At 41.7% G+C, this 19191-nt stretch overlaps 2 pseudogenes; one reads left to right on the top strand and one right to left on the bottom strand.

Annotated features, from left to right (window-relative positions):
- LOC134334891 (uncharacterized) overlaps nt 1-19191 on the top strand; it is a 759100-nt pseudogene that overhangs the window by 425193 nt on the left and 314716 nt on the right.
- Nucleotides 1-19191, bottom strand: part of LOC134300421 (uncharacterized) — a 331197-nt pseudogene that overhangs the window by 239290 nt on the left and 72716 nt on the right.

The raw sequence follows: 19191 nt of genomic DNA, 5'->3' as shown, positions 1-19191 counted from the left end.
CGTTTCAATAAAGGTGATATGATTTTTAAACAAATTCGATCGACATATATTACGTCAGTGCGTGATGACGTACTGTACGCCACAGGCAGGACGCCAGTGCTCAGCGTTACCGCTCTGATTACACCACCTACAACACAGTGGATATTAGCGGCTAAATGAGTTCAACAGCTGTGAGTGAACGAGCATCCACAGTTTAAAAAGAAGCAGTAAAAATAGTTGATAAGAGAGGAAAGACTAGACTCTTTTTTTCTGTATTCTTCAAGCACAACACCTGATATAGCAAATTCTGCAGCAACAAGCACTTTTTATATTCTTTATCCTGGTTGAGCACTTTTGTTGGAAAATGTTTACATTACAAATAATAATCAGTCCATATTGTGGATTAAAGTTAGTTAAGACCAGAGGTGGAAAGTAACGAATTACATTTACTCGCGTTACTGTAATTGAGTAGATTTTTTGTGCACTTATACTTTTTAAAGTAGATTTCACAGCCTGTAATTTTACTTTTACTTCAGTATGTTTTGTATTAAGAATTGTAATTTGCTACATTTTAAATAAGGTCCGTTACTGAGTAAAATAAAAAACGCTAAAGAAATCGCGTCTGTACGGAGCCCCCAAGGTGACATCCCCTGAAAAAAAAATAACGCGTGGCCATGACTTATTAACGCGTTCCCACGCCTTATTAACTTGTGGCCACGACTTACTTAACGCGTTCCCACGACTTAGTAACGCGTTCCCACGCCTTATTAACGCGTGGCCACGACTTACTTAACGCGTTCTTACGCCTTAATAACGCGTGGCCACGACTTAGTAACGCGTTCCCACGCCTTATTAACGCGTGGCCACGACTTACTTAACGCATTCCCACGCCTTACTAACGCATGGCCACGACTTAGTAACGCATTCCCACGCCTTAATAACACGTGGCCACGACTTAGTAATGCGTTCCCACGCCTTAATAACGCCTGGCCACGACTTAGTAAGGAGTGGGAATGAGATCGTGGCCACGACTTAAAAAGGTTGAAACAGTTAAATATTGTTGACTCTCTTTACTTTCTTGACTATCGTGTCAATAAACAGAATGGATGATTAAAGAATTGTACTTGCTTACACTGTAAAAAATGATTCAGCACATTAGTAAATTAAACGTAATATAATAAGTCAGTTCAACAAAAAAAATTAAGTTTGTTACATTTGTTCAAATGTTTGAGTTTGGGCAACTTAAAAAGACATTGTTTTAGACAAACTTAAAATTGTAAACTTTTTCAACGCATTATTTTTGCTTTAGTACAACATCATACCAATTTTGAGTTGAGCCAACTAAAATATTTGAGTTGTCTGAACGAAGCAAAGAAGAGAAGAGCATCAGAAGCTCCGAGTACGTTCTGTCACCGCGCATGCGCACTTCTCCGAGGCCAACACTGAGGCCGTCACTGAGAACGCGCTGAAGTTTTGGATTTTGCCCTGACCTGCCATGAGGTAGGTATTCAGCTATTCAACATAATACAAGTTATGTTTAAAACTTAAGAAATGCAAAAGTATAAACTGACTGAATAACGAGGGGAATTACTAGCATTTTAGTTTCACGTATTTTCTCAACCAAAGATTTCAAATATTGTATGGCAGACGAGTGCGAGTTTTTTTCAAATTTTTAATTTATATAAAGGTGTACGAGTGTAAACTATTTGCAAATTTGGGCTTGTCGGTGACAATTTAACCATTTTCGGTACACAGAGAGAGCTGTTAGCTGACATGCTAGCGGGTTTTGATGCCCATTTGTTTGATTGGCCTGGGGCTAACTGTGTTAGCTTAATAAGCTAAACTTGTCTGTGGTACATAGGGTTGCCAACCGTCCCGTAAAATACGGAATCGTTCTGTATTTGGAAACTAAACGCGGTGTTCCGTATTGAACTGATACAGGACGCGCTTTGTTCCGTATTTTTATCAATGGGAGAGAAACGCTGCAGATTAGACTGTTCAATACTAGAGCTGGGCGGTTCCTGAATCACCCGGGTTAATGATTTGAATCTTTGTACTGAATCAGGAATCACGAGTCCGAAACCTCAATGAACCCGGATCCTACGAGTCCTCTGACTGGCTGCTGCTCAGTACACAAGGCGAGTGAGCCGACTCACTGGAGAGACCTCTGACTCAGATGATTTGGCTGAACCGACTTCACTCCAGTCTATGAATCTAAGTAATAAGTTAAATATTCCAATAAACAGCGATTAAACACACTGTTGTTCGTTATGTGGCTGATTTTATGCACATGCTATTATTATTATTATTATTATTATTATCAGCAGTAGCAGTATAGATTAGTAATGCAGCATATTTTCTTGTAAGCAAAAGAACAAAATATAGTTATATTATTATTAAAATGCAAATGCTTACAGGCTACTTTAGTACTGTACCACTTATAGCCCCCATGGTAATTTTAAACCCTTGACTCATTAATATACCCATCTGAGTGGTAGGTGAGTCCACCCCCCTCTCCCGCATGATCAAGATTTTACTTTAAAAAAGTGTCAACTTGTCACTGATAAGAGAAGTGTGAGGGGCCAAGAGAATTAAGAGAGAAGGATTTATTTACAGAAGATGAGAGCACAGAACACAAGTAATATTTGGATGCATTTTAATGCAGTAAATCAATTGCAATCACTAAAGTAAACTAAAGTAACACAAGCAGGGCCGGCGCAACGCAGTCCACAACCGGGGCTGCATGTCAGTGTGAAGATGGATTATGTAAAAATGTTGTTTTCACTATTGAGAAAAAAGGTTACATGATGTTCTATGTTGTTTTACCTAAAATATGGTTCTGATTTATTATTATAAAGAATGAAAGTAATAAATGTTAAACAGCCTAAATAAAACATTTTAATAATGTTCCTGTGATGGTGTCAGACCCGTTATATTGTTTACAGGTGCAACGAAAGCTAAATCATCATATTGTTTAAATTTAAATATATGATTTTAAAATTGTTTGTGTTTTTTATTGCAGATTAATATGCAATGCAATCCCAGTCCAGAAGTACTACTGAAACATTACAGATTGTGTCATTACCAAGGGCGCTCCTGCCATTGCTGTGTTTGTATCCTGACTGTGCTTACCTGGAAAACCAGTTTGTTTATTGGTGCTAATTATACTTTTGCTGGAGTGGCACAGGTTTATGGCTTAAAATAAATGTCTGTTGTGAAAGTCAAATAAACATTTTAATAAAATTCTCTTAAATTGTCTTAAATTTCTTTCATAGCTACTTGTTAAGAGCGTAACATATTCATTTACATTTTTGTCATTTTGCAGATGCTTTTACTCAAAGAGACCTACAATTGTGGCTGAATACGATGCAAGCAATTGAGGTTTAAGGGCCTTGCTCAGGGCCCCAACAGTGGCAACTTAGTGGTGGTGGGGCTTGAACCAGCATCCCACTGAATACTAGACCAGTACCTTAACCACTGAGCTACCAACTGCCAGTTCAGATATGTAAAACAAACTTTTGCCTGTAAAAAACATTTAGTAATTGCTTTTTTTAGTTAAAAAAACACAGTTTAGTAAACTAAAAGTAAAATGTCTAGTCAACCTTAAAAATCTAAAGGTTAAGCTGACTACCGGCTGCCTCACTTTTTTGAGTTTTCTCAACTTCAGGAGCCCAAGCAGTTGTGCAACTTGCTTTGCTAAGTTAGGTTGTTAGTTCACTCAAATCACTATTTAAAGTTGGACAAAATTACAATTACTATTTGATTGTATTCCGAAAAAAAATTATTTTAAGTGAACTTATAGGGAAACTAAAGAAAATAGGTATGAATGCCTGAAGTTGAGAAAACTCAAAAAAAAAGTGAGGCAGCTGGTTGCCAAAGCAGATGCTTTAATTTGTTGTTGCATAACAAAACATGGACTTTCCAAAGGTGCCTTTTTTCTTTAACTGAACTGTCATATAATTAATAAAAAAGGTTACATATACAGTTTTAAATAGAACAGAAATACAATTTAATGTTAGAACAACTTAAATTGTTAAGTAGGTCCAAATTAACTAAGATTCATAATATTCAGCATAATAGATTCAGATTAATTAAGCCTGATGGTGTTGAAATATATATGGTGGTTATATATATATATATATATATATATATATATATATAGATATAGATATAGATATAGATATAGATAGATAGATAGATAGATAGATAGATAGATAGATAGATAGATAGATAGATAGATAGATAGATAGATAGATAGATAGTGTGTGTGTGCAAGCCCTTTTGCTGCTTGTTAATTGTTTGCACTTTTAATAAATGCAGATATTGTATTTGATGTCTGGAAATTGATTTATTTGAGTGGTAGTTGTTTGTGCTTGTATTTTAAGTAATACAAAAGCAAAAAAATTAAGGCAATAGTTTGCATGGATCTTTCTATGTTGGGAGTACTTGAAAAAATGAGTTGGTACAACTTGAATTTGTAGTCCTTCATTTTGACTTTATTTAGTTGTATTTATTACAAAACCTGAGTAGATTCAACTTAAAAATCAACTCAAAATATTTAAGTTGACTCAACGTAGTGATTTTAGTTATACTGTGATAATTTATTTAAGTATATTTTAAGTGGCTTAGATAGGTTCCATTTACTTAATAGAACAGAAAGTTAATTCAACTTAAAAAGATCCATGCAAACACTTGCCTTAATTTTTTTAAGTAATTTTAACACCTCATTTTTTACAGTGTACTTTGTATTTATTACATCTACAACAGTAGCGAACATTAACGTGTGTATAAACATTACTGACAACCCGCATACATCTGTGTGTGCGTAACAGTTCCGTACTGAAACATAAAACCATCACACGTTCCATACATTCACATATGTTGTTAGCCGTAGATTGTTTGTTTTGGAGCCTTGATGTAAAATACAGTCTCCCTCCTGTGTGTAACAGATGATCCATATTCAACGGTTTCCCCTAACAACATGTGTTAATGTATGGAACGTGTGATGGTTTTATGTTTTAGTACGGAACTGTTACGCACACACAGATGTATGCGGGTTGTCATAGTAATGTTTATACACACGTTAATGTTCGCTACTGTTGTAGATGTAATAAATACAAAGTAAGCAAGTACAATTCTTTAATCATCCATTCTGTTTATTGACACGATAGTCAAGAAAGTAAAGAGAGTAAACAATATTCAACTGTTTTAACCTTTTTAAGTCGTGGCCACGATCTCATTCCCACTCCTTACTAGGTCGTGGCCACGCGTTATTAAGGCGAGGGAACGCATTACTAAGTCGTGGCCACGCGTTAGTAAGGCATGGGAACGCGTTACTAAGTCGTGGCCACGCGTTATTAAGGCGTGGGAACGCGTTACTAAGTCGTGGCCACGCGTTATAAATTATAGAATGTACTACAGAATGGGTACAGTAATGGATTATAAAATGTACCACAGGATGGGTACAGTAATGAATTATAAAATGTACTACAGCATGGGTACAGTAATGAATTATGAAATGTACTACAGCATGGGTACAGTAATGAATTATGAAATGTACTACAGCATGGGTACAGTAATGAATTATAAAATGTACTACAGCATGGGTACAGTAATGGATTATGAAATGTACTACAGCATTGGTACAGTAATGAATTATAAAATGTACTACAGCATGGGTACAGTAATGAATTATAAAATGTACCACAGCATGGGTACAGTAATGAATTATAAAATGTAGCACAGAATGGGTACAGTAATGAATTATAAAATGTACTACAGCATGGGTACAGTAATGAGTTATAAAATGTACCACAGCATGGGTACAGTAATGAATTATAAAATGTACTACAGCATGGGTACAGTAATGGATTATGAAATGTACTACAGCATGGGTACAGTAATGAATTATAAAATGTACTATAGCATGGGTACAGTAATGAATTATGAAATGTACTACAGCATGGGTACAGTAATGGATTATAAAATGTACCACAGCATGGGTACAGTAATGGATTATAAAATGTACCACAGCATGGGTGCAGTAATGAATTATAAAATGTACCACAGCATGGGTACAGTAATGAATTATAAAATGTACCACAGCATGGGTACAGTAATGAGCTAGAAAATGTACTACAGCATGGGTACAGTAATAAATTATAAAATGTACTACAGCATGGGTACAGAAATGGATTATAAAATGTACCACAGCATGGGTACAGTAATGGATTATGAAATGTACTACAGCATGGGTACAGTAATGAATTATAAAATGTACCACAGCATGGGTACAGTAATGAGTTATAAAATGTACTACAGCATGGGTACAGTAATGAATTATAAAATGTACTACAGCATGGGTACAGTAATAAATTATAAAATGTACTACAGCATGGGTACAGTAATGAATTATAAAATGTACCACAGCATGGGTACAGTAATGAATTATAAAATGTACCACAGCATGGGTACAGTAATGAAATATAAAATGTACCACAGCATGGGTACAGTAATGAGTTATAAAATGTACCACAGCATGGGTACAGTAATGGAATATAAAATGTACTACAGCATGGGTACAGTAATGAATTATAAAATGTACTACAGCATGGGAACAGTAATGAATTATAAAATGTACTACAGCATGGGTAAAGTAATGAATTATAAAATGTACCTCAGCATGGGTACAGTAATGAATTATAAAATGTTCTACAGCATGGGTACAGTAATGAATTATAAAATGTACCACAGCATGGGTACAGTAATGAGTTATAAAATGTACCACAGCATGGGTACAGTAATGGAATATAAAATGTACTACAGCATGGGTACAGTAATGAATTATAAAATGTACTACAGCATGGGTACAGTAATGAATTATAAAATGTACTACAGCATGGGTACAGTAATGAATTATAAAATGTACCACAGCATGGGTACAGTAATGAATTATAAAATGTACCACAGCATGGTTAAATCAGAATCAGAATCAGCTTTATTCGCCAAGTATGTTTACACACAAGGAATTTGTTTCCGGCTGTTGTTAGCTCTCTACAATTTACAAACAACACAATATGCAGACAAGACTATGTAGACTCTACAATTTACAAACAATACAATATACAGACAAGACTATGTAGACTCTACAATTTACAAACAATACAATATACAGACAAGACTATGTAGACTCTACAATTTACAAACAATACAATATACAGACAAGACTATGTAGACTCTCTACAATTTACAAACAATACAATATACAGACAAGACTATGTAGACTCTACAATTTACAAACAATACAATATACAGACAAGACTATGTAGACAATGTACAAATTTACATGTTCAGCAGAATTTGCATATGTACAGAAAATATAAAAATAGTGTAAAATAAATAGTTGAGTAAGGTAAGATGCAGTTACGGTATTATACAGCATGTATAAAGTGCAGTGTGGCATGTAAACAACAGTAAACAGCAGTTCAATTTTTGTTATTGATGAGTTTGATGGCATTTGGAAAGAAACTGTTACAGTGTCTGTTTGATTTTGTGTTCAGGGCTCTGTAGCGCCTGCCAGAGGGTAGGAGGTTAAAGAGTTCGTGTCCAGGGTGTGAGAAGTCTGTGATAATTTTTTCTGCCCGGTTTCTGGTCCTTGTTGTGTATAAGTCCTGGAGGGTGGGCAAAGGAGCACTGATGATTTTTGCCGCTCTATCCACCACTCTTTGCAATCTGCATCTGTCCTGTTTTGTGGCTGAACTGAACCACACTGTGATGGATGTGCACAGGACAGATTCAATGACTGCGGTGTAGAACTGTTTCATCAGCTCCTGTGGCAAACCGTGTTTCCTCAGTTGACACAGAAAGTACATCCTTTGCTGGGCCTTTTTGAGGATGGAGTTGGTGTTGGCCTCCCACTTTAGGTCATTGGAAATAGTAGTTCCCAAGAACCTGAAGGTCTCCACGGTAGACACAGTGCTGTTGAATATGGTGATGGGGAGCAGTGTCGAAGGTTTCTTTTTAAAATCCACTGTCATCTCTACAGTCTTTAGTGTGTTCAGCTCTAGGTTGTTCTGACTGCACCAGAGCACCAGCCGATCAATCTCCTGCCGATATGCAGACTCATCTCCATCCTGGATTAGTCCAATGATCGTAGTGTCATCTGCAAACTTTAGAAGTTTCACTGCTGGGTCTGTAGAGGTACAGTCATTAGAGTAGAGAGAAAATAGCAGTGGAGAGAGGACACAGCCCTGTGGTGCACCAGTGCTGACTGTTCTTATGGTAGATGTAATATCTCCCAGCCTCACCTGTTGTGTCCGGTCTGTCAGAAAGCTGGTGATCCACTGACAGATGGCGGGGGACACACTGAGCTGAGACAGTTTGAGGTGGAGGAGTTCTGGTATGATGGTGTTAAACGCTGAGGTAAAATCCACAAAAAGGATTCTTACATAAGTCCGTGGGCTGTCCAGATGTTCTAAGATGTAGTGCAATCCCATGTTGACTGCATTATCCACCGACCTGTTTGCCCGGTAGGCAAACTGCAGAGGGTCCAGCAGGGGGCCAGTGATGTTCTTCAGATGTGTCATAACCAGTCGTTCGAAGGATTTCATGACCACAGATGTTAAAGCAACGGGTCTGTAGTCATTAAGTCCTGTGATGGAGGGTTTCTTGGGAATTGGGATGATGGTGGAGCGTTTGAAGCAGGATGGGACTTCACACAGCTCCAGTGACTCGTTGAAGATCTTTGTAAAAATAGGAGCCAGTTGGTCCGCACAGGCTTTGAGACATGACGGTGAGACTCCATCTGGGCCTGGTGCCTTCCTGGTTTTTTGTTTTTGGAAGAGTCGTCTCACGTCCATCTCACCTATTTGTAATGCAGATTGTGTATCCATGGGGGAATGTGTGGTGATAGCTGATGGTGTGATATAATCTGTTGATGTGCAGGGGTGGAGGGTGGGTGTGAATGTGTCCTTCTCAAACCTACAATAGAAAACATTAAGGTCGTCAGCCAGGTCTTTGTTTGCCTCAATGGGGTTAGGTGATCTCCTGTAGTTGGTTATCTCTTGCAGGCCTCTCCATACTGATGTAGAGTCGTTGGCTGAAAACCTGTTTTTCAGCTTTTGAGTGTAGCTGTTTTTGGCGACTCTGATCTCTTTGTTCAGCATGTTCCTGGCCTGTGTGTACAGGGATCTGTCCCCACTTCTGTAGGCATCCTCCTTTGCTTGACGAAGTTTTCTTAATTTTGCTGTAAACCATGGTTTGTCGTTGTTGTATTTGCAGAAGGTTTTGGTGGGCACACAAATGTCCTCGCAAAAGCTAATGTATGATGTCACAGTGTCAGTGAGTTCATCCAAACTGTTGGTTGCAGTCTCAAAAACACTCCAGTCAGTACAGTCAAAACAGTCCTGTAGTTCCTGCCTTTGCCTCGCTGGTAAAGTAATGAATTATAAAATGTACCACAGCATGGGTACAGTAATGAATTATAAAATGTACCACAGCATGGGTACATTAATGAATTATAAAATGTACCACAGCATGGGTACAGTAATAAATTATAAAATGTACCACAGCATGGGTAAAGTAATGAATAATAAAATGTATCACAACATGGGTACAGTAATGAGTTATAAAATGTACTACAGCATGGTGTCACACTTTGAGCCTCTGTGTGTGCTCCTGAGCTGCCACACCCCATTCCTGATTGGCTCTTCTGGGCTAATTAGCTCCAGCTGCTCCTAATAAAAGGAGGCAGCGTCTCTACAGACACTGAGAACTATTGAACTGAACTGGATTTATGGTGTGGGACTCTGTTTTGGACTCTGTTTTGGACTCTGTTTTGGACTCTGTTTTGGACTCTGTTTTGGACTCTGTTTTGGACTCTGTTTGACGGTTTGTTTTTAGCTTATGTTACTAACCGTGTGCTTCGCTTGTGTTACTAGCCGTGTGCTTAGCTTATGTTACTAGCCGTGTGCTTAGCTTATGTTACTAGCCGTGTGCTTAGCTTATGTTACTAGCCGTGTGCTTCGCTTGTGTTACTAGCCGTGTGCTTAGCTTGTGTTACTAGCCGTGTGCTTAGCTTGTGTTACTAGCCGTGTGCTTAGCTTGTGTTACTAGCCGTGTGCTTAGCTTGTGTTACTAGCCGTGTGCTTAGCTTGTGTTACTAGCCGTGTGCTTAGCTTGTGTTACTAGCCATGCGCTTAGCTTGTGTTACTAGCCATGTGCTTAGGTTGTGTTACTATGTAAATATCTCTTGTCTTCATTTATAAATATATCCTTGCTTTAGTTCACATCTCTGCGTGTGTGTCCGCCCTTTTGTCTAGCCGTAGACCCCCTCGTGACATAATAGTTCTCCCAATTAGGACACAGCGAGATGTTGCTTGTTCACGTTTTCCCAGACTTTGGCTCTATGAGGTTTCCTCTGGTCTTCCCGCTTAGTAGGCCGGCTCCTTATGATGGAAGCAACCATAGTGTTGAAGGCTTCCTTCTACAGAGCCAGCTCTACCTGCAGAACCTTCTGGACCCCCAGCCAACTGAAATCGACAAGGTACGATTTATGATGTCTAGACTGAGGGGTGCTGCTCCTCATGAGTGGGCTAAGCAGCTTTGGTCTGACAGGGGAGTTGTGCTGAACTCGGTGAAGGATTTTGAGGGCCTCATGAGAACCAAATTTTCATGTAGCAAAGTGCCCACTGCAGCTTATACCTGGCATCCAGTGCCCACTGCGGAAGTGGTCCAGGAGCCAGTGCCCGCTTATAAAGTTCGTGACTGTCCCAAGTCCACGTTAGGAGCCAGCCAAAATTATTTAGGTCCTGTTTCCTGTTTCGACCCCAAGGGCTCCGGGGGTCCTTCTGTTTGTTCGCCGGCTCCAGTCCCGTGTACTCAGGTTTAGGTCAGTCCTCTGCCAGTTCGTAGTCAGTAAGTTTCTGTTCAGGAAAGTCTATGACTGTATTCTGCCAGTTCGGTTGTGTTCATGTTCGCCTGTGTCGAAGTCAAACAGTTCCAAGTCCTCTTCAGTGTTTTCGCAGCTGAGTCCAGTTTCTCCAGGGTCCAAACAGCTGACTTTTGACACATACCCAGGGTCCAAGCAGCTGATTTCGGACGCCTCTCCAGTGTTTTCGCAGCCGAGTCCAGTTTCTCCAGGGTCCAAACAGCTGACTTCTGACGCATATCCAGGGTCCAAGCAGCTGATTTCGGACGCCTCTCCAGTGTTTTCGCAGCCGAGTCCAGTCTCTCCAGGGTCCAAACAGCTGACTTTTGACGCATATCCAGGGTCCAAGCAGCTGATTTCGGACGCCTCTCCAGTGTTTTCGCAGCCGAGTCCAGTCTCTCCAGGGTCCAAACAGCTGACTTCTGACGCATATCCAGGGTCCAAGCAGCTGATTTCGGACGCCTCTCCAGTGTCCTCGCAGCTGAGCGATGTTTCTCCAGTGTTTTCTCAGCTGAGTGATGCTTCTCCAGTGTTTTCGCAGCTGACTCAAGGAGTTTCTCAAGGGTTTTTGCAGCTGATTCCGGATGCCTCTCCAGGGTCCTCACAGCTGAATCAAGAAGAATCTCAAGGATTTGTGCAGCTGATTAATGACGTTTCTCCAGTGTTTTCGCAGCTGACTTCGGATGCCTCTCCAGGGTCTTCGCAGCGGACTCGAGGAGTTTCTCAAGGGTTTTTGCAGCTGATTCCGGACGCCTCTCCAGGGTCCTTGCAGCTGAATGATGTTTCTCCAGTGTTTTCGCTAGTGACTTCGGACACCTCTCCAGGGTCCTCACCATTGTTTCAAGAAGTTTCTCAAAGATTTTTGACTCCGGACGCCTCTTCTCAAGGGTCCACGCAGCTGACTCCGGACGCCTCTTCTCAAGGGTCCACGCAGCTGACTCCGGACGCCTCTTCGCCAGGCTCCACGCAGCTGACTCCCGAAGCCTCTTCGCCAGGCTCCACGCAGCTGACTCCGGACGCCTCTTCGCCAGGCTCCACGCAGCTGACTCCCGAAGCCTCTTCGCCAGGCTCCACGCAGCTGACTCCCGAAGCCTCTTCGCCAGGCTCCACGCAGCTGACTCCCGAAGCCTCTTCGCCAGGCTCCACGCAGCTGACTCCCGAAGCCTCTTCGCCAGGCTCCACGCAGCTGACTCCCGAAGCCTCTTCGCCAGGCTCCACGCAGCTGACTCCCGAAGCCTCTTCGCAGCTGACTCCCGAAGCCTCTTCGCAGCTGACTCCCGAAGCCTCTTCGCCAGGCTCCACGCAGCTGACTCCCGAAGCCTCTTCGCCAGGCTCCACGCAGCTGATTCCCGAAGCCTCTTCGCCAGGCTCCACGCAGCTGGCTTCTGTTCCCGTGTTGGCGGCCCCCGACGGCACTTCTGTTCCTGAGTTGGCGCATCCCGATGGCGCTTCTGTTTCTATGTTGGCGCTCCCTGACAGCGCTTCTGTTCCCATGTTGGTGTCCTCCGACGGCACTTCTGTTTCTGAGTTGGTGTCCTCCGACGGCACTTCTGTTCCTGAGTTGGCGCATCCCGATGGCGCTTCTGTTTCCATGTTGGCGCTCCCTGACAGCGCTTCTGTTCCCATGTTGGTGTCCTCCGACGGCACTTCTGTTCCTGAGTTGTTGTCCTCCGACGGCACTTCTGTTCCGGAGTTGGTGCTCCCTGAGGGCGCTTCTGTTCCTGAGTTGGTGTCCTCCGACGGCACTTCTGTTTCCTCGTTGGCGCTTCCTGACAGCGCTTCTGTTTTCAAGTCAGCACCCCCTGATGGTGCTTCTGTCCTCAAGTTGGCGCCCTCTGATGGCGCTCCTGTTCCTGAGTTGGCGCCCCCTGATGGCGCTCCTGTTCCAGAGTTGGTGTCCTTCGACGACGCTTCTGTTTCCGAGTTGGTGCCCCCCGATGGCGCTTCTGTTCCCGAGTTGGCGCCCGCCGAAGGCGCTCCTGTCTCCAATGGCGCTCCTGTCAAATCAGCACCCTCAGAGGGTGCTTCTGGTTCCTCATCAGCGCCCACTGACGGCACTTCTGAACTTTTGTCACGCTTGCCTCAAGATCTTCTTAATGTCTTTAAATTTGCCCCTCAGGGACCGGGACCTCCTTTTGTTTTCCTTTTTGGGCACTCCAGGAGGCGTGCCATTGGGGAGGGGCTACTGTCACACTTTGAGCCTCTGTGTGTGCTCCTGAGCTGCCACACCCCATTCCTGATTGGCTCTTCTGGGCTAATTAGCTCCAGCTGCTCCTAATAAAAGGAGGCAGCGTCTCTACAGACGCTGAGAACTATTGAACTGAACTGGATTTATGGTGTGGAACTCTGTTTTGGACTCTGTTTGACAGTTTGTTTTTAGCTTATGTTACTAACCGTGTGCTTCGCTTGTGTTACTAGCCGTGTGCTTAGCTTATGTTACTAGCCGTGTGCTTAGCTTATGTTACTAGCTGTGTGCTTAGCTTATGTTACTAGCCGTGTGCTTCGCTTGTGTTACTAGCCGTGTGCTTAGCTTATGTTACTAGCCGAGTGCTTAGCTTATGTTACTAGCCGTGTGCTTCGCTTGTGTTACTAGCCGTGTGCTTAGCTTGTGTTACTAGCCGTGTGCTTAGCTTATGTTACTAGCCGTGTGCTTAGCTTATGTTACTAGCCGTGTGCTTAGCTTATGTTACTAGCTGTGTGCTTAGCTTATGTTACTAGCCGTGTGCTTAGCTTGTGTTTCTAGCCGTGTGCTTAGCTTGTGTTTCTAGCCATGTGCTTAGCTTGTGTTACTAGCCATGTGCTTAGGTTGTGTTACTATGTAAATATCTCTTGTCTTCATTTATAAATACAGTGTATCACAATAGTGAGTACACCCCTCACATTTCTGCAAATATTTCATTATATCTTTTCATGGGACAACACTATAGACATGAAACTTGGATATAACTTAGAGTAGTCAGTGTACAACTTGAATAGCAGTGTAGATTTACTGTCTTCTGAAAATAACTCAACACACAGCCATTAATGTCTAAATGGCTGGCAACATAAGTGAGTACACCCCACAGTGAACATGTCCAAATTGTGCCCAAAGTGTCAATATTTTGTGTGACCACCATTATTATCCAGCACTGCCTTTACCCTCCTGGGCATGGAATTCACCAGAGCTGCACAGGTTGCTACTGGAATCCTCTTCCACTCCTCCATGATGACATCACGGAGCTGGTGGATGTTAGACACCTTGAACTCCTCCACCTTCCACTTGAGGATGCGCCACAGGTGCTCAATTGGGTTTAGTCCATCACCTTTACCTTCAGCTTCCTCAGCAAGGCAGTTGTCATCTTGGAGGTTGTTTTTGGGGTCGTTATCCTGTTGGAAAACTGCCATGAGGCCCAGTTTTTGAAGGGAGGGGATCATGCTCTGTTTCAGACTGTCACAGTACATGTTGAAATTCATGTTTCCCTCACTGAACTGCAGCTCCCCAGTGCCAGCAACACTCATGCAGCCCAAGACCATGATGCTACCACCACCATGCTTGACTGTAGGCAAGATACAGTTGTCTTGGTACTTCTCACCAGGGCGCCGCCACACATGCTGGACACCATCTGAGCCAAACAAGTTTATCTTGGTCTCGTCAGACCACAGGGCATTCCAGTAATCCATGTTCTTGGACTGCTTGTTTTCAGCAAACTGTTTGCTGGCTTTCTTGTGCATCAGCTTCCTTCTGGGATGACGACCATGCAGACCGAGTTGATGCAGTGTGCGGCGTATGGTCTGAGCACTGACAGGCTGACCTCCCACGTCTTCAACCTCTGCAGCAATGCTGGCAGCACTCATGTGTCTATTTTTTAAAGCCAACCTCTGGATATGATGCCGAACACGTGGACTCAACTTCTTTGGTCGACCCTGGCGAAGCCTGTTCCGAGTGGAACCTGTCCTGGAAAACCGCTGTATGACCTTGGCCACCATGCTGTAGCTCAGTTTCAGGGTGTTAGCAATCTTCTTATAGCCCAGGCCATCTTTGTGGAGAGCAACAATTCTATTTCTCACATCCTCAGAGAGTTCTTTGCCATGAGGTGCCATGTTGAATATCCAGTGGCCAGTATGAGAGAATTGTACCCAAAACACCAAATTTAACAGCCCTGCTCCCCATTTACACCTGGGACCTTGACACATGACACCAGGGAGGGACAACGACACATTTGGGCACAATTTGGACATGTTCACTGTGGGGTGTACTCACTTATGTTGCCAGCTATTTAGACATTAATGGCTGTGTGTTGAGTTATTTTCAGAAGACAGTAAATCTACACTGCTATACAAGCTGTACACTGACTACTCTAAGTTATATCCAAGTTTCATGTCTATAGTGTTGTCCCATGAAAAGATATAATGAAATATTTGCAGAAATGTGAGGGGTGTACTCACTTTTGTGATACACTGTATATCCTTGCTTTAGTTCACATCTCTGCGTGTCCGCCCTTTTGTCTAGCCGTATATAAATTATAAAATGTACTACAGCATGGGTACAGTAATGAGTTATAAAATGTACTACAGCATGGGTAATGTAATGAATAATAAAATGTACCACAGCATGGGTACAGCAATGAATTATAAAATGTTCTACAGCATGGGTACAGTAATGAATTATAAAATGTACTACAGCATGGGTACAGTAATGAGTTATAAAATGTACTACAGCATGGGTACAGTAATGAGTTATAAAATATACTACAGCATGTAGTAGACTTTAGTAGAAGTAAACTTCTACAACCTTCGTTATATGAAAATTTGTGTTTCTCTGTGTTTGTTAATTTTCTATATTTTTTTTACAAGGAGCTGGAAACATCATAACTAAGGATGTAATGATACACTCTACCCACGATGTGATACGATTCACGATACTGGGTTCACGATACGATTTTCCCCCATTTATTAAACAAAATGAAATTGAAGAAATTTTATGAAGTTTTCTTTTATTATTTCTTCTTTTTAAAATAAAATAAAATACTGCATTTGTGATTATCTTTTATTTATCTAAATAATAAATTATCTTTTATTTGTGAAGTAGGTACAAACTATACAAAACAATGCTGCATATTTTCCTTTCTGTGTAAAAAAGAACTGAAATGACATTTTAAAACAAATCCCACATTATATAAATAAATTGATAATACAAATAAAAAAAGTTTCCTCACATAAATAAACTAAGGCTTCGTCTGTGCTCCCTTCAAACTTAGAATGAATGTTTAGTTCAGGTGAGGTGAATAGCGCCAGCGCCCTCTGCTGGTTAAAGTCAATAGCGATTCATTTGACATGAATTACACATTTGAATCGTGTCAGTTGTGTATCGATAATTAACTGTCTTAAGGTGCATCGTTACATCCCTAATAATAACTTATGTCATAACTTCCTTATTAGTGTTGCGATGGATTTTACAGTAGATGGTTCCTGTGTGTTTGCTGGCTGATGTCAACTTATTAGCTAATGCATTTTACTGTGTTAAAAATAGACTAGGTAGAAAGAAAAAAGGTGAATGATAAGCTGTATAAGTTGTTACTACGGAAAGTGAAAAGAACTTGTACTGACTGGCCAGACAGAGGAACAGATGGTAAATGAAAATACGGCAGGTTAGAATGATACCGGATACAGATGGAAATGTGCTGACGAAACAGGAGAGTGTACTGAGAAGGTGAAAAGAGTATTTTGAGGAGCTGCAGAATGAATAAAATGAGACGTCTCTTCACACTGGTGCTCTGTGTTATGTGATGTTGCACTCTAAAATGTTCATACTAAACAACCAAATAGACAGAGATAGATACAACTTTATTAATCCTGAAAGAAACTGTTTAAATGGGTGTGAGCTTCAAATCTCTGACTGTAAACTGAGCAAAAAACTTAAGCTTCAGGTTCAGGCTTTACTTTCACTGTTACAGCAACTACTATAACCTTCTTATGTGTTCCATTCACATGTGAGTGTGCTGGTGTTAATTACAACTCTACAAACTCAGCACTAATACAGTTTCTCTCCAGTGAGAATGCACTGGTGTTTTTTGAGATGACTCTGTTGATTAAAACCTTTCCCACACTGTGAGCACTGATACGGTTTCTCTCCAGTGTGAATGCGCTGGTGTCTTTTGAGATTACTCTGACGATTAAAGCTCTTCCCACACTGTGAGCACTGATACGGTTTCTCTCCAGTGTGAATGCGCTGGTGTTTTGTGAGATGACTCTGTTGATTAAAACTCTTCCCACACTGTGAGCACTGATACGGTTTCTCTCCAGTGTGAATGCGCTGGTGTAGTTTGAGAGCACTCTGTTGACTAAAAATCTTCCCACACTGTGAGCACTGATACGGTTTCTCTCCAGTGTGAATGCGCTGGTGTAGTTTGAGATGACTCTGTCGACTGAAACTCTTCCCACACTGTGAGCACTGATACAGTTTCTCTCCAGTGTGAATGCGCTGGTGTAGTTTGAGATGACTCTGTTGATTAAAACTCTTCCCACACAGTGAGCACTGATACGGTTTGTCTCCAGTGTGAATGTGCTGGTGTAGTTTGAGATGGCTCTGTCGACTGAAACTCTTCCCACACTGTGAGCACTGATACGGTTTCTCTCCAGTGTGAATGCGCTGGTGTAGTTTGAGATGACTCTGTTGATTGAAACTTTTCCCACACTGTGAGCACTGATACGGTTTCTCTCCAGTGTGAATGCGCTGGTGTAGTTTTAGATGACTCTGTCGACTAAAACTCTTCCCACACTGTGAGCACTGATACGGTTTCTCTCCAGTGTGAATGCGCTGGTGTAGTTTGAGATGACTCTGTTGATTGAAACTTTTCCCACACTGTGAGCACTGATACGGTTTCTCTCCAGTGTGAATGCGCTGGTGTAGTTTGAGATGACTCTGATGATTAAAACTCTTCCCACACTGTGAGCACTGATACATTTTCTCTCCAGTGTGAATGCACTGGTGATTTTTGAGAACACTCTGTTGATTAAAACTCTTCCCACACTGTGAGCACTGATAGGGTTTTACTCCACTGTAAATGCGCTGGTGTATTTTGAGAGTATTCTGATCATTAAAAGTTCTCCCACACTGTAAGCACCAATATGGTTTCTCTCCAGTGTGAATACGCTGGTGTCGTTTGAGATAACTCTGTGTATTAAACCTCTTCCCACACTGACACGATTTCTCTCCAGTGTGAATGCGCTGGTGTATTTTAAGAGCTCTCGGAGAACTAAAGCTCTTTCCACACTGTGAGCACTGATACGGTTTCTCTCCAGTGTGAATGCGCTGGTGTATTTTAAGAGCACTGGGAGAACTAAAGCTCTTCCCACACTGTGAGCAGACGTTCCTTCTGTTCTGTTCTCTGGTGAGAGAGCTGTTAATGCTGACAGCACCAGAGGACGTCTGCTGATCACTGGAGCTTCTGGTGGGCGTCAGATCCTCCTGTTCAGTCTTAATCTTCACCAGGGTCTCATATTTGACACTGTGGGGGGTCTTGATGTGTTTGTGGAGATGATTTTGGGTTGTACAGGAACGTGGACTCGAGGAGCAGCAGAAATCCTTGTTCAATCCTGAAGAAGAAAAACACAAGCTGCTCTTGTAACACAATCAATTACAAACATCACAATAAACACAGAGCAGATCAATAACGATAAAATCACTTTGTACTGAACATCTCCAAAAGGTATTAAATATATCACACAATCCCCATTTTCATGTAGTGTGAGTGTAGTTGTGTGTGAGTGTGTGTGAAAGTGTAAGTGTGTGATGAATCCTCCACAGTGCTGAAAGCTTTGCAGATGTTTACATTTTCAGCAGTTAGCAGACGCTTTTATCCAAAGCGACTTACACAGTGAGCGGAACACAATGAGCAATTGAGGGTTAAGGGCCTTGCTCAGGGACCCAACAGTGGCAACTTGGTGGTGGCAGGGCTTGAACCGGTAACCTTCTGTTTACTAGGCCAGTACCTTAACCACTGAGCTATCACTGGTTACACATGTTACACTGTCACAGATGTTAGTAAGTTAGATGTCAGTAAACGTCAAAAGGATTTATTTACCCAAACTGAGATGCTGTGCTGAGAAATGTGATGTGTCCTGAATTATTCATTTTCTTATTACAATAATGAACCCAGTACAAACATTCACACTACAGGACATCAAGCTCCGTCTTCATTAAGGTCTTTATGCACATGATGCCACTTAAGTATCTACACTATATCAAAGCATTTTTTTACTTTAAATATAGCAATACAAAATATTCACTATTTTACACGTCTTAG

The sequence above is a fragment of the Trichomycterus rosablanca genome, chromosome 2, assembly GCF_030014385.1.
Source record: "Trichomycterus rosablanca isolate fTriRos1 chromosome 2, fTriRos1.hap1, whole genome shotgun sequence".
NCBI classification, from domain to species: domain Eukaryota; kingdom Metazoa; phylum Chordata; class Actinopteri; order Siluriformes; family Trichomycteridae; genus Trichomycterus; species Trichomycterus rosablanca.
Note: the sequence above shows the minus strand (reverse complement) of the source record. Positions and strands in the feature narration are given on the sequence as shown.